Source organism: Harpia harpyja, chromosome 12 (assembly GCF_026419915.1).
Source record: "Harpia harpyja isolate bHarHar1 chromosome 12, bHarHar1 primary haplotype, whole genome shotgun sequence".
Classification (NCBI taxonomy): Eukaryota; Metazoa; Chordata; class Aves; order Accipitriformes; family Accipitridae; genus Harpia; species Harpia harpyja.
The window spans coordinates 7,384,152-7,398,429 of NC_068951.1; the positions used below are offsets into that span (position 1 = coordinate 7,384,152).

Sequence of the window (14,278 nt, forward strand, 5' to 3'; positions counted from 1 at the left end):
CTGTGGGACGGTAACATTTGCCACATGAGCATCGCTTGGGGACCGTGGGTAGCTGCCTCTGCTCCCCCCTTGCTGCCTGGGAAGGGCTGTGGCCCCCAGGCAGGGGCAGTTTGGGGGTGCCCGGCAAGCTTGCTGCCTGTGAACTTGCCTGCTCTTGCCTCTCCCTCTGTTCCCAGCTGTTGGGGGGGCCAGTGCTGGGCCCCTCCACCCAACAGGCAGCTGGGACCTCCAGGGCCAGCCCCTGGTTTCTGCCCCCCCCCACCCAGTGCTGGGATGTGGCTCTGGGACTGGGAGGTGGTGTGGGGGCTTCCCACTGCCCCGGAGGGCCAAGCCTGGGTGGGGACACCCACAACCGGACCTGGCCCGAGTCTCCCAGTGCCAGCCCACTTCCCCCAGTGCCAGCCCAGCAGGGATGCCTGGAGCCAGGCTTAGCCTCCGTGGTGCCTTCTGACTGCCATAACCCAATGCCTCCCCGGTCACCTCACGCTGGCGGCAGCTCCCAGCCCCTCCGAGGCCCCCCCCAGCCCAGGGCTACCCCAGCTCCCAGCCCAGAGCAGAGCATCTTCGGCCAGGTTAACCCTGCGGGGATACCCGGGTACCAGGGCTGGTGGGCTGGGGGTCCTGGGCTGTGCGGTTGTACCCGTGGGCACTGAGCGTGTGGGGATGGGGACACCCCACCCCGGGCATCACCCGGTGGAGGGGGGAGGTGGAGGCTGGCAGCGGATTATTTCTGGATTGGAAGTTACCCACCACTGTGTCTCTCTTTTTTTTTTTTTTTTTTTTTCTTAAATAAAAGACCAGAAAAGAAAAAAACAACGGAACAAAAAAGCCAAAACCAAAAGGCATTGCAGCACTGTGATGGGCCGTATCTCTGCCGTGGTGCCCAGGGTGGGTGCTCCCAGTGGCTTGGGGGTCAGCCCTGGTGGGCACGGGGTCTGCTGGGGGTGGGGGGGGGGCACACACTGCCAGGGTGCTGGTGTCATGGCTCAGCTTTGACCTCCACCCAAGCTCTGACCGCTTTGGGGTCAAAGCTGTGGATTTGGGCTCCGCCCCTCCAAAATCCTCCCCTCTCGGGCAGCCTGATCAAAGGCTGGTGGTCAGGAACCAGGCAATGCTGCAGCCCCATCCTCGCTGGCCTCCGTGCCTCAGTTTCCCTAGCAGGCAAGCAGCAGTCTGTGGTGGTGTGCAGTGTTTTGAAAGCCTCTTTAAAGAGTTTATCGATTTTGGGCTATGGCAATTTCTCCCCTGAGTGGCCTTAAATATTACCCGATAGCTCTATGCTGATTTTATATGTACATATACATATATATATGGGGGAATTGAGATGTGCTCAAAGGCCAGGCAGATGATGCAGTTAGGTTTTACTGTGCCCCGTTATCTAAAGGACCCAGGTCTGGCTGAACGAGCCGCTGAGCTGATAGCAGCTCCGAGAAGTCAAATTAATACACCCGACTTTCCTGTTTGGAACTGCCAAACCTCCTTGTTAAATTAACATATATGAATATTTGTTAAAAAAAAAAAAAAGAGGAAGAAAAGGAGGGGGGAAAGGTAAGAAAAGTGTATAATAAAATTTTATAATTGTAATAAGACGTGGCAGAGCCCAACTCCTGGTCCGTGAGCGCGTCCCAGGGGCTGCGAAGGTGGAAGGTGGCGGGGGGACACACACAGACCCGCAGGGGTCAGGGACGAGGTAACTTGGCCAGGCTCGGCATGGGGTGTCCCCATGGTTGAGCCTCCGCCAGGTTTTGCCCCCCTTCTTCTGGCTGCTTTCCACCAGCCCCCCTGAGCAGCCCTGGCTGCTCGCCCACCGCCTCCTCCCGGCGCTCAGCGGCTGCAGCCAGGCCGAAGGGCTGTCACCAATGGTTTTCCAGCCCATCACTTCCCATTTTGGCCGATGGATCCGGCTCGGGTCTCTTAAGAGCCCTTGGGAAGGCAGCACCCATGGACCAGGGGAGCTTGAGCTGTTTGTGGGGGGCTGATGATGCTCTTACCCCACGCACCCCCCCAGCTCGTGTCCTACCAGCGGCTCTTGCCACCCAGGCACCTCCAGCCAGGCGCTTTGCCCCTGCCAGCATCGCTGCCTCCCCGCAGCCGGTGGGGACGGTGCTGGGTGAGGGGCAGCGGGGAGGGTGCGAGACCTGCTCAGGGTGGCTTCACTTTTGAATGAAGAGAGCAAAAACTTCTATATAGCTATCTATTTATTGATCTATAAATATGTATATATTTATAATTCATACATAAGTATATATTTATACTTTATACATATGTATATATATGCATATATAATATGTGTGTGCATATATATATTTATTTTTTACATATACATATATAAAGGATGTATGTGTGTAGCCCCTGCGTGGATTGATGCGAAGGGCTTTGCTCAGGTGCAAGGGTGCACGTATGCACTTACAGACACCTATAAATACGTACATACACATTGACCATCACCCACCATCCCAGCCCTCAAAAGCCCCCCCTGGGCATTAGGAGCACCAGGGAAGCAGCTCAACTGTTGATTTGGGCTCCTGATGCTCTTGAAGCCCGACAGCAAACGCACCAGGAGGCAATGGGCAAACCACTGGGGACAAACCCCAGGAAAATGGGAACACTGTCAAGGCTCCGGTGGAGTCTGACGGTGCCTGGTCCTCTTCACTCCTACTACTCGAGTTTATTTTTTCCCATCAGGAATGATCAGCTGGGACATGGAATTAAAAAACCCGAACAACAGACCCAAGAAAGCAGTTGGAGATGGTATGATTTCGGCTGCAGACCACACTCGTGCTGGGGGCTGGTGGCACCCACCAGGACAGGCCACCGGCCACCTGTGCCTCAGCACCCAGCTAGTCCGAAACCGGGACCTTCCTCCCTTATTGCTTCAGATCCCATTAAATAAACCCCCACCAAACAGCCAAATCTCACTGAAGGAAAAAGAAAGAGGAAAAAAATAATTAAAAAGAAGCCTCTATTCCAGCTCCCCTCTCGGGCTGCCCTCTGTTTATTCTCCGCTGCCTTTTTCCTGTTTAGCGTTTTACTATCTGCTCCCAGCAGGCAGGGACAAATTTGCATTTTAATGCAGCGTTGTGAGGCTGCACAAACCACCTGTGAGGAGGAGGCAGAGCTGGGGAAGGGCACCCCGACGATGCTTGCCCCCCCCAGTCTTGCCAGCTTCCCAAGAACTTAATATTCCCCTTAAAAAATGATACGCTCTTAAAAAAAAAGAAAAAAAAAATCAGACCTCCTAAAGCATCCATGTCCTTTGTGCAACAGAGACAGAGCAGGGAGTGAGGGTGAAAAATAGGAATTTTCCTCCGCTGAGCCCCAGCTGTGCTCCAGTCTCCTTCCTTCCCCTTCTCCGCCATCCACCCCCCCGCCATCATCTCCCCCATCATTTTCTCGTGCCTTGAGTTTTCTCTCAACTGGCAACACCTATCAGGGCCCCTTTTCCCCAGTCCCACCCCAGCACATCCCCGTTGTGCTCCCCTTGAGATGCCACCAGCCACGTCCCCTCCATGTGCAGCTCTGTCCCTGTGATGGGACTTTTCAGACAGGGACAAGGACCACAAAACCCAAGGGGCTGTGAAGGACACGATTGCTTTTCCATCCCCGCTCTCGCCCCGCGATGCTGCCTCCACCCCCGTGGTCCTGCGCGTCGAGCTGCCCCACAGCACAGGGGATGCAGGGATATTCCCGACAGCGGGAGTGATTTATTTTCCAGGAATACAAGCTATAACAAGAGCCTCTCGGCAGTCATCTCCTCCGACTGGCCGGGGGAAGTTTAATTAAGGCAGGACCTGCGTGCTGCCCCCCCCTCGCTGTTGACATTAACTGGGCAGGATTTGTACAGTAGCCAGAATAATTACTTTGGTAATTGCACCATTATTTCTGGGGGCTCTTGGCTGTGTTTTTGCCTAGCTCAGTGAAGATATCTCCCTGGGGAAAGAGGAGGGATGTTCTCTTCTCCGGACCAGCTGGAGCTGAGGATGGACTTCCGCAGTGGCTCCAGGGAGTGGGAATAGGAAAGCCCATCAGGTCCCAAAGTTTTGGGGCTCCTCCTCTGTGCTGGGAAGCTGTTCCCCTCCTGCCAACTGTGGGTCCTTCTGTGCTGCCAAAATATTCCCCTGGGGCAAGGGCTGCCCACGTAGGGAGAGAAGCTGGAGCTGGAGCTGGCCCCCCACCCCAGCCCTGGGGTAGGGAGCAGGCTGCACATCCCCGAAACACTTGGGAGCACCGGCAAGTCTCCACAAGGTTTTAGGACCCTCCTATTAATTTCCACCTGTTTTCCAGGAATTCTGCAGCACTTTCCGGGGACGGTGGGACATGAGCCCATCTAGGAGGTTTTCAGGGCTTGCTGGGAACTTTTGCTGCTCTCCAGGACTCCTCTCAGCTTGCCAGGAATTCCAGAACCTTTCTTTCCAGGAAATTCCATTAGCTTCTCATAAATTCCCTCCCAGATCCAGAGCTAGTTTCCAACTTGTTGGCTGCACACCTTGGATTAACAGCTTCAGTGAATCAATAGCTGGGTCAGTAGAGCTTCGAAACACCGCAGTACCCAGGCAGCAAGAAAGAGGGAAAGAGGGTTTGATTTTCCAGGAGTGCCTCAGTTTCCCCAACTGTCTCTGGCTGTCTCTTGAAAGCCATCGGTGAGCAGCTGTGGGATGCTCTGCTTCGACTGACATCATGCAATTGCTGCATGTTCAGAAATTCCCCCTAAATAAAATCAAAGCACCCTTGGGTGATGGGAGGATGGAGCTCAGGGATAGAGCCGCATGGGCAGCGTTGGGGTGCTCTACCGTGGCCAGGTCCTACGGCACCAGGCCCCCCCATTCTGCACAAAGAGCCGTGCTCCCAGCTCCTGCGGCTGCTCTCCCAAACCTGCTCTGGGCTTTCATTCAAGTGCCTCAGTAAAGATATTATCAAGATGGCATTAGAAGAAGCAGATGCCTTTTAACCACCATTGCATTTTAAATAAGCTTCACTGCTTCCCGTAAGGTAAAACCATTTTCAATTCACCGACTCAGCACCAGGGAGGGAATAATTTCCCGCAGTTCGCTCCCACCCTGCCGATGGGATCGTGCCTGGCACGGGGCAGTGCCGGTGGGGTGACCCAGGTGTCCTCATGAGGGTCTGGCTCCGGCCGATGCCACGGGCACCGCTGGCACAGCCCAGTGGGACCACTGTGCCCAGTGATGCCGCGTCCCCCTGCCCCAGCCCGGTGAAGCGGGCTGACTTAGCGCTGGAGCAGATGAGGAGCGCTCGCCCGCAGCAATGGAGGGGGATCGCTCCCCGCAGTGGGGGTGCAGCGAGCGCCCAGCTGGTGCTTTGCTAAATACAGCTATTCCTGGCCGGCTCCTGCCCGCACGGCAGAGGCAGGCAGGGCAGGCAGCAGATGCTGCTGGCGGGTCCCAGCAGCACGGCTAAAGAAAGGCCCTGATTTTGTTAGTTTGTGGATTTAAAGGTCACGAAAGAGCATCTTGTCTGACCGCCCGTGACACGGCTCAGCGAATGGCACCCAATTACCGGTCTGTTGAGGCTCCGCATTATGTCTGATTAAAGGGTTTCTCTTGGCCATGACTGAAAACAAGGCTGTGAGGGCCCGCGCGTGGCTGCGTCCCTTCGTTTTCCCCGTGGGAGGTTGCCTGCCGTGGGAGAAAGCACCTCCCGAATATTTGGCTTTTGAGGGACAGCCAAGCACCTGGGGTCTCTGCACTTCTGGGGCCAAAACACTGAGTGGTTTTGGGGGCCAGTCCAGGGAAAACGAAGCCTTTTGGCCATGGAAGAAAAAATCACGGATCCTTGTTCCTTGCAAATTAGCTGGTTTATGGCTTTTTTATGTTATCACTCTGCTGCTTCATTGGGAATCCGAAGAAGGAACTGCCCTGCAGGATGGGGACCTCCCTGGTGGGAGAAACCAGCTCAGCCTTGAGAGAAAAATGGCTTAAATTGGGATGCAACTGGGAAGACCAAACTGGGGATGAAAACAGCATCTCTGTCACCATCCTGCATGATAGGGTCAGGATGCAGAGCCCCGGTCCCTCAAAGCTCCCCTAGGTAGCCCTGCGAAATGGCTTCATCCATCTGTGCCTCAGTTTACCTTGACACTAATACATCCTTACCCTGCTGGGAAGCCTGTGACTGTGCAGGTTCAGGGCTGCAGTCTCAGATGCAGCCTAATTAATGAAAAAATAATTCACTGCTAAGTAATTAATCACAGCCAATTTTCACACCCTCTCTGTCCCCCTCCCTGGATTTACAGGGTCTAATTCTATCCTTTGCAAGATGCCATTTAGGACAGTTAAAAGTACACCCACCTCAGAGCAAATAAAATCCTTCCTTGGCCCAAACTTCCACCCAGCTCCAGCTCCAGCTTTGTCAGCGTTGTTTACCAGAGAGCTGATGTCCCAACACGACAGGACACTTTTGCCCGCCCCGACCTTGCAGGGGTTCAGATCTTTTGGCTCTGTGTCGAAAGCGGTGGGTGCCCAGCTGGGGCCATGCAAAAAGAGTAATTGGAGGCAGCATAGATCACACTAACGATGGCAAATCCAATTAGCCAAGGGTTAAGCAATCTGCTGATGAAAACCAGGGGTTCAAACTGCTGAGCCAGCAAAAGCTCTGCACCAATCAATGCCATGTGAATAATATTGCTTGTTCTTGGGAGCCCATTTCTTTCTGTTTCAACAGTGAAATACATTTTGCCTGGCAGGACCCCGCTGAGCAGATTAATAAACTGCCCTGGTTTAGGTCTGGGGGGGTACGTAGAAACGCCGCCTTTCCAGGCTCTCCTGCACACACGGTTAAACAAAATGAGGAATAATTGCTGCTCACGTCGTGCTGGTGGCTGCTATCAAATGGTCCTGGGATTACTTGGCGAATGAGGAGAATTCTCTGAGGTGTACCTGTAGTGGAGGGGAAAAAAATGCTGTTTCTAGATCAGTGTAATCCAACCACGGGTTTATGGAGCCGGAGTCCTCTGGGGAGCACAAGAGAGGGGACATGAGCTGGGAGACTCGGAGAAGCACCCAGCAAGAGCTGGTCCCAGCTGCCCTCATCATCACCTCTGCAAGGTCCATGAGCAGGTCTGAGTCCCACCGTGGATTCTCTAGTGGCTACTAAGGGTTCTGCCTCTTCTCCATGTGCCCACCCATTCCCCCCATATTGCTGATCCTAATTCCTCCCAGCCTCTCTGGGCACTGACCAGGATGTTCAGAAACACCTGAACATGGAGCAGAGGCAGCTCCATGGGGAATCAGTGCACTCCCCTAAACTACCTCTCCCCACCCCAGATGCCTACAGGGACCTGCTGAACACCGCTGCTGCTTGGGATTAGGCTCAGCGAACGCTGCCAGATAAATAAACAGGGGAAAAAAAACCCTCCACAACAATAAAAACCCCCAAAATGCAAGTGCAGGCAGAGGTGACAATGGGAGAAATGCCTGCCCCAGCAGGGTTCTTGGTTCCAGCTGCTCGGAAAGGGCTCCTTGATCGCTGGGTACTGCTTGCCTCGGTGATATTCAAGCCCCAAAGGGTGACTGCTTCCAAATAGAGATACACAAAACTGGTCTGGAGGTGTGAGGAGCCAAAAGCTGCTCAACTGAATGCTCCCTGGATGGGGAGAGGGACCAGGGACCATGGTGGTGTCACCCTGCGTGTCCAAGGCTGAGCACAGGGGCTTGAGGCTGAGCCTGCCCTGGCCAAATCACCCACTCCAGTGAGGCTTTTCTTTAGCACTCCCAGCCTGCTGTGTGATTTCAGCTTCACAGGACACATCTTGTAGCATTAGATAACTAGGTAGGACCGGCCGGTGGCAGAGATGCTGCTGGCGGCTGGGGAAAGCATCACCTCAGCTGTTTTGGGAGTGATGGGTGTGTTGCATCCCAGCAGTTTGCTCTGAGTCCCTCGGATTTGTCCCTGCTTCACCTGATCGCTCGTGGCTGAAACAGCAAGACACTCCAGGAGAAAAAGGACAGAAAAATCACATTCAAAACTAAAAATATTTCCTTTTGACATGTTTTCTTGGCTTGCAATAAGCAACTTCGATCTTTTGATCTGAAGTTTCTTCTCCCCTGACACGTCCTTTCATTGCATTTATTTATTTTTTGCCTTAAAAGCTGGAAATCAACCCAAGCCCTTTTGATTTTGACTGGAACAGACCAGGAGCACAGATGATGTCTCTGGAAAGTGGTTTTTTTTTCTGAACTGCTCCAGAACTGGGAAGAAGAAAAACCCCAAATAAATCTGTTGTTGGCACAGCTGAGAAGGAGATACTGAGTATGTGGAGGTCTCCGGAGGGGTTGGCCTTGCCTCAGCTATACCAACAGCTAGAGATGGCAAAATGCCTCTGACAAAAGCTGGAGGGGAGCTGGGCCGGTGCAGGAGCTGGGCCCCGCAGCACTTGGCAGAGGGAGGATGGAGGAGGATCCCCAAAGCCAGAATGAAGCCCTCCAGCATAGAAATGATCCCATCTGGGGAACATTTCAAGGATTCAGTCTCTCAGCCTGGCTTGGAGGGATGGAGATGCAGCGGGTCCTGCAGCATGGGGAAAGCTGCCTGCCCTGGCTCATCATATGGTAACACTGCCATTGAGTTCCTCCTCTTCCTCCCCCAGAAAAACTGGGCCTTTGGGGATCTTTATAACTTGCAAGCTTATTTTTTGCTGAGATATTTCCTTCGGGTACCTTGCTAGATTTTGGCTGGCCCCAGCCCTCTTGGCTGGCTGGGATCGCACGGGACGCTGCATGGGGTAATTACACACACTGGGCAGTGTTTGTGTTGGTGAATATGAGCCCACATGAGAAGCATCTTCTTAGGTCATCTCCATTTCAGCTAGGCTAAGCAGAAGTTATGGGCTTGGAAAGCATTGGAGGTGTGAGAGAGACAAGCCAGGGCTTTCTGGGAGTAGCAGCAACAAGTTCAGTGCCATTTCACCAAGAAACATCATTTCTGGTCCCACCACAGCTGATGGCATCGTCTTGCCTAGATGAATTGACTGCACACTGTGAATGCAACCAGGGCACAAGCACTCTCCTGCACCTCTTTGCCCCCATACAGCAGCTCCCAAACCCTCTTGAAAGCAGTTGAATCATTTCATTAGTGTGTTTTTAAAGCCACCTTTACTGTGGCTCTCAGGTAGATGTTTTATAACCCGTTTATTTTCTCTCTGTACTCAAAACATTCACAATACAGTTCAAATCACTGCAGTGCACTCATTTGCCAGGTCCTCTCTCTATTACCTGATTTTGTATTTAGGCTTTGCATTGCGGGTTATGATCAGGAGAGAGCTCTCCACCTATTAGTGTGGAAGCAAAGTCTCTCTGGGGCAGCTTCCCTGGGCTATTATGATTTGATACCCAGCTAATGGCTGTGGTTGAAAAGATACAGGTATCTTAAAACCTGCCCTCCTTTTGCTTTTGGATCTGGGGCATCTCTAACTCTGAAGACCTGAGCTCCCTTCTGGGGGGTTATGTAGTTACTGGAAACCTATTGCTAAAAACTACAGGCCCCAGCCTATAGTGCTGGGATGCTTTATCCTTCTCCTTGATGGCCCTGCAAATCGGTATTTGCCTAACGTAGTCAGGGAGCATTTTGTTTCACAGCTCACTGATGCAGAGATGGCAAATTTCCCCTGTAATCAGGTTGCGAGTTCTTCCTTTCCCCCCAAAACCCTCCATGTTTCAAAAAAAGGTGTTTTTCCAAAGTGCATGGCAGAAGACACAGGAGGCAAAGCCAGGCAGGAGGGAAGGTGGCATCCCGGGCTACAAACCTTCCTCCCCAGCAGAGAGAAGAGAAGCCTTTGAACCCAAGTGGAAAAAGAAATGACACCGCTGGTGCACGGGGGCTGTGCTACACTTCCCACAAGTGCCATGTCCATGATTGTGGTTGTTGCTAATCAATGGTGGATAAATTCAGCCCCTTCCCCATTTCTGACCCTCAGGACCCACCCTGGGTCTCCCCCATCCCGCAGGCTCTGCAGATGCCGTACCTGCCCACCCCGCAAAGCCCCCGGGTCCCAGCCTGAGTTCATGCTCTTTGGACCGCTAAATCTGGGTTACATCCTAATAAAGGGAGCAAAGAGCCTCTTCCCCCTCCTGGACCATAACACGCAAACCACTGCCTGACCTCCAAGGGCCTCAGAGATGTGTGTAAATGCAATGTGGGACAGATCCATGCTGGCTGTGGGAAGCTCCAGCCATTTTTCTTTCTTAGTTTTCCTCTCCTTCCCTCTTTCCCCCCACTCCCAGCACCATGTGATCTATAGCAAGATAACAGCTTCAATTGCTCCAAATTGCTTATTGAGGAGTCTGTGGTAAATCAATGATTTTAAATGGGATCACAGAATAGCAATCCCAACAACAGCAGAATAAAAAAAAATAAATGGAGCCGGTCGGCAGTGAGGAGAGGCGAAGTGGCCAGGCTGATTGCATTCAGGGTCTGCCACCAGTGATGGGCACTGGAGCCACCAGCATGGGATACAGGAGACAGGATCCAGCCAACCTGCTTAGAAACTTGTCCGGATAAAGCCAAGCGAAGGGTGAGCTTGCAAAGGTCTGAGCAAGCTCCCCTTGCTCTGTTGTCTTGGGTGTTGCAAGTAAAATTGGGATCAGCTCTTCAGCATCATGCCTGGGACAGGACCCACAGTGCTGGACTCCCAGACGTGGCATGTGACTGTCCCTACAGCAAGGTCCTGAGCTTCCTTGCGCAGGGCAGGGAAACTGAGGCACAGGTGCATGGACCCCCCGGGCTCTGCCCATTGGGCTCTGAGGCCACAAACTGGGCTAAAATCCCCCCATGTGTGCATGTGGGTCCCTGGGCACAGTCCACATCTCAGCATATGTTTGCAGACAAGGTGTAGACAAGACCAAGTTCCCACCAAAGCCGTTACTCATCCCCTCCAAATTTAATTTCTGGGTGAAAATATCCCCAGTCTTCTCAGAACAAACAGCTTGTTGGTTGCTACCAAAGAACATGAGTTATCATGTCCTTAAATATCCATTTTCTTGCTTTTAAGTGCTCAGGTTCTCGCATTGAGTTAGTGAGAGCAGAAATGCTGTCACTTAGCAACCTCCCCAGTTTGGAGGATGCAAAGGGAAGTGGTGATGGGGGATTTTTGTCTTTCTTCTGCTGGAATTTCCAGCTTGGCTCAGTCCTGAAATTTCTGTGTGCATGTCTGCGAGGCAAGACAAAAATGAAGATGCAGGCAAACAAAAGCTCCATTAGACATGTCAGTAAGTGGATGAATGAATGCTCTTCTCTTCAGGTTTATCCCTCCCCCCTGATTAATGAATTTCATTTACTGCATTAACAACCATACCTTCATCTTCATGGTCAAGGCAAGAAGCCGCCCTGCCTCAGCGCAGGCCAAATAGACAGAGATGCAATGGATGGAGGGATGGATGGAGGGATGGTTGGAGGGATGTATAGATAGGCTTTTAGTAGGCATGGTGCTGCTCACAGTGTCCCACCTGGCAGAAAACGCATCAGTTTGGTGGCAATGCCTCATGCCTTTCAGGGATGGGATGAAAAAAAACCCTACAAAATCACAGGATGAGTTTTGTGTTGCTCTCCGTGGTCATTTCCTAGCTCTGCCACCCAAATCTGGAGCATATCAATCCATACAAGCCTGTTGTAAAATAAGTGGAAGGGGGAGAGCTGGGCCCAACACGTCAAAACCCAAGAGCAGGTGCTGGAGAAGGTTGTGGTAGTTCTGGGGCCGTGTGGGTCAATTAACTTCACTTAGCTGCAGGGTGGGATAAAAAGTAGGTTATAAAAAGCATTCAGAGAGTCTTGCATGGGCATGGGATGGGTTTCACCCAGGGAAAGAGAAGCTGGATGGAGTTCAAGACCCTTGGCTCTGGGATGAGCTGTTTCATGGGCTTTACATGGTTCAGGTTAAGAGTGGGGATGAACACCCCCAAGAGTCAAGGCTGAGGCTGTCATTGCAGCCCCCAGGTGGGACACTTCGGCTCTGCTACATCCCTCCTGCCTGAGCATCCCCAGACAACTCTACAACACTGCCCTCAGACACAGGACACCGGTGGAGTTATCAACCCGATTAGCCCAGGAATGCATGAGAAGTGATGGAGGAGAGGGGTCCCGATGCTTCTGCCAGGGTGTACACAGAGCAGGGACAGCAGGGATTCCCCTCGTACATGAACTGCACTTAGGGAGAGGAAGCAGGTAAGCAGAAACAGTGCAGAAACCATCTCGTTTGCAGGGTGCAGAATAAATGGGGAGAGCTGCAGGCCAGTGATGCTCATGGTGAGGGGCCCCATCACTTCTGCCCTCCCTGTTCTGGTCCCCCGTGGGTTTCTGGCTGCCATGTGGGTCCCACTCTGACACATCCCGGTGGGAGATGGCTCAGCCCCACTCTAAACGAGGTGTCTGAAACACAACTCCCATGCTGCTTTAATAGACTACTTATTATATATATATATTTAGTGAGCAAAATGCCACCAACCTTGCAAATACAGCTGGAACAGGCACCACTACAGAGCACCATCGGTGTCTATTATGTGACTGCTAAATAACATTCCTAATAATTAATTGTTGGTTATTTCGGAGGCAAGAACTTGCCCATTACACACAATGTGCAATTAGCTGTATTTAAAAAGCTCTCTGTGAGGCTGGATTCAGCAAACTTGGCCCACCAAGATGAGCAGTTAAGCGCATGCTTAACTTTAAGCAAGTGCTTTTGTCTCTCTGACTCCAGATTAAGCATACGCCTAACTCTGTTGCTTATTCTGCACTGGATTTATTGACTGATTTATTTAAAAATGTACCATAGCATTCCTGACAGTTTAAGCTTCAGAGACCCGTCCAAGAATAATTTTTATGAACAGAGACGGAAGCAAAATCTAACTCAGTTATAAACTGACATTAGAAAGCCGTCAGCTCTGCGGTTTTCATGGGGTGGCAGCATGTGGAGATCTCAGCGTGGGCACACATGTGCCTCCTTGTTCAGCATCACAACCTGATTTGCAGTTTCCCTCATCTCCAGGGTGGTTTTCTCCCTGGGAATCTGATGCTGGACCTTAAAGAGGGGACAGAAGGGGTAGCAGAGATCACCCTTGCGAGGAGCTGCATCCACAGCAAATTCAATTCCCACCCCAAAGGAAGATCTGGGATGGGATGATTTAAGGACCAGCAAATGCCACAGTTCCTGCCAAGGCTGGAGGTTTTGCTGGTGTTGACACAGGCTCCTTGCCTGTGACAGTGAGCAGGATGGGTCCCACCATGGGTCCCTCTGAATCACGAGGGGAAAAGCCCCGTCTGCCAACCCTTGAGCTGCTGCTCATGTCAGGGACAAACTGAGCAAAGTCTCTTCTCACTTTGCTGCTCTCCCCATCTGTAAATACTTAGAGATAGCAGCCGTAAAATTACCTTAGAGAGAAGGCAGCGGTAAAATTACATCAAGCCTAGGGGCTTAAACTGATTGAAGGATACATTTTTCCAAGCTGATACAGCTAAAGCAGCAGCAGAGCGCTCGTGCACCAAGCAGCCGGTGGAGTTTGATCATTTTTTGCCCTTCTGACTGGCCAGACAGCTGGAAAAAGTCCCACAAATATTTTGGGAACATTTTCAGGAGGAGAAGTGCAGTGATGGGGGGAACACATTAGCCAGAGGCAAAAGTCTCAGATTTTCCATGCAAACAACTGTTGCTGGGAAAAAAAAAAAACAGGGATAGTGTTAATCTTGGTGCTGCAGTAAATAGGGATAGTGTTAATCTTGGTGCTGCAGTCTGCACTGTCTTCTGGCCCTTTGGGAGCTTTCAGCATCAGGTTGTGAAAGGTGATGGTGGTCCTGGAGCTGGTGCTGTTGGGACAGAAAGGGAGAGGGAGACAGTGACTGTCCCAGGAAGGGCACAACTCAAATATATGTGTTATCTTTAAAAAAAAAAAAAAGACTTTTGCACACCTCCTCCCCATTAATTTCCAGCCTCCCTGCCTTCTCTCTGCCCCTTCCCCGGGGGCTACATCACATCCCCCCAGCCCCAGCCTGTGCAGAGCAGCCTGACCCGGGGCACGAAGGGGCTCAGCCCCGTGGGACCTCGATTCGACAGCCGAGATGAGATCGGGTATATTTGCTCTGACCCGCCCTGGCACCTCTAATTATGATTAATGGCTGTGACGGTTATCTGGTTGACTTTTACGCCGCACCCCAGCCAGCGCTGGGGGCACAGATGCCTGACCTGCCCCGGCGCAGGGGGGCCGGCGCTGACACCAAGAATCGATCACGGCGGCTGCAGCTATTGCTATTGCCGGGAGCGGGAAAGAGAGAGCGC

The 14,278-nt window shown here is 52.2% G+C and overlaps 1 protein-coding gene across 1 annotated transcript in view; it reads right to left on the bottom strand.

Annotated features, from left to right (window-relative positions):
* The window catches only part of LOC128149263 (C-C motif chemokine 3-like), a 169,938-nt gene that overhangs the window by 57,650 nt on the left and 98,010 nt on the right, over positions 1-14,278 (bottom strand). The window lies entirely within an intron of this gene.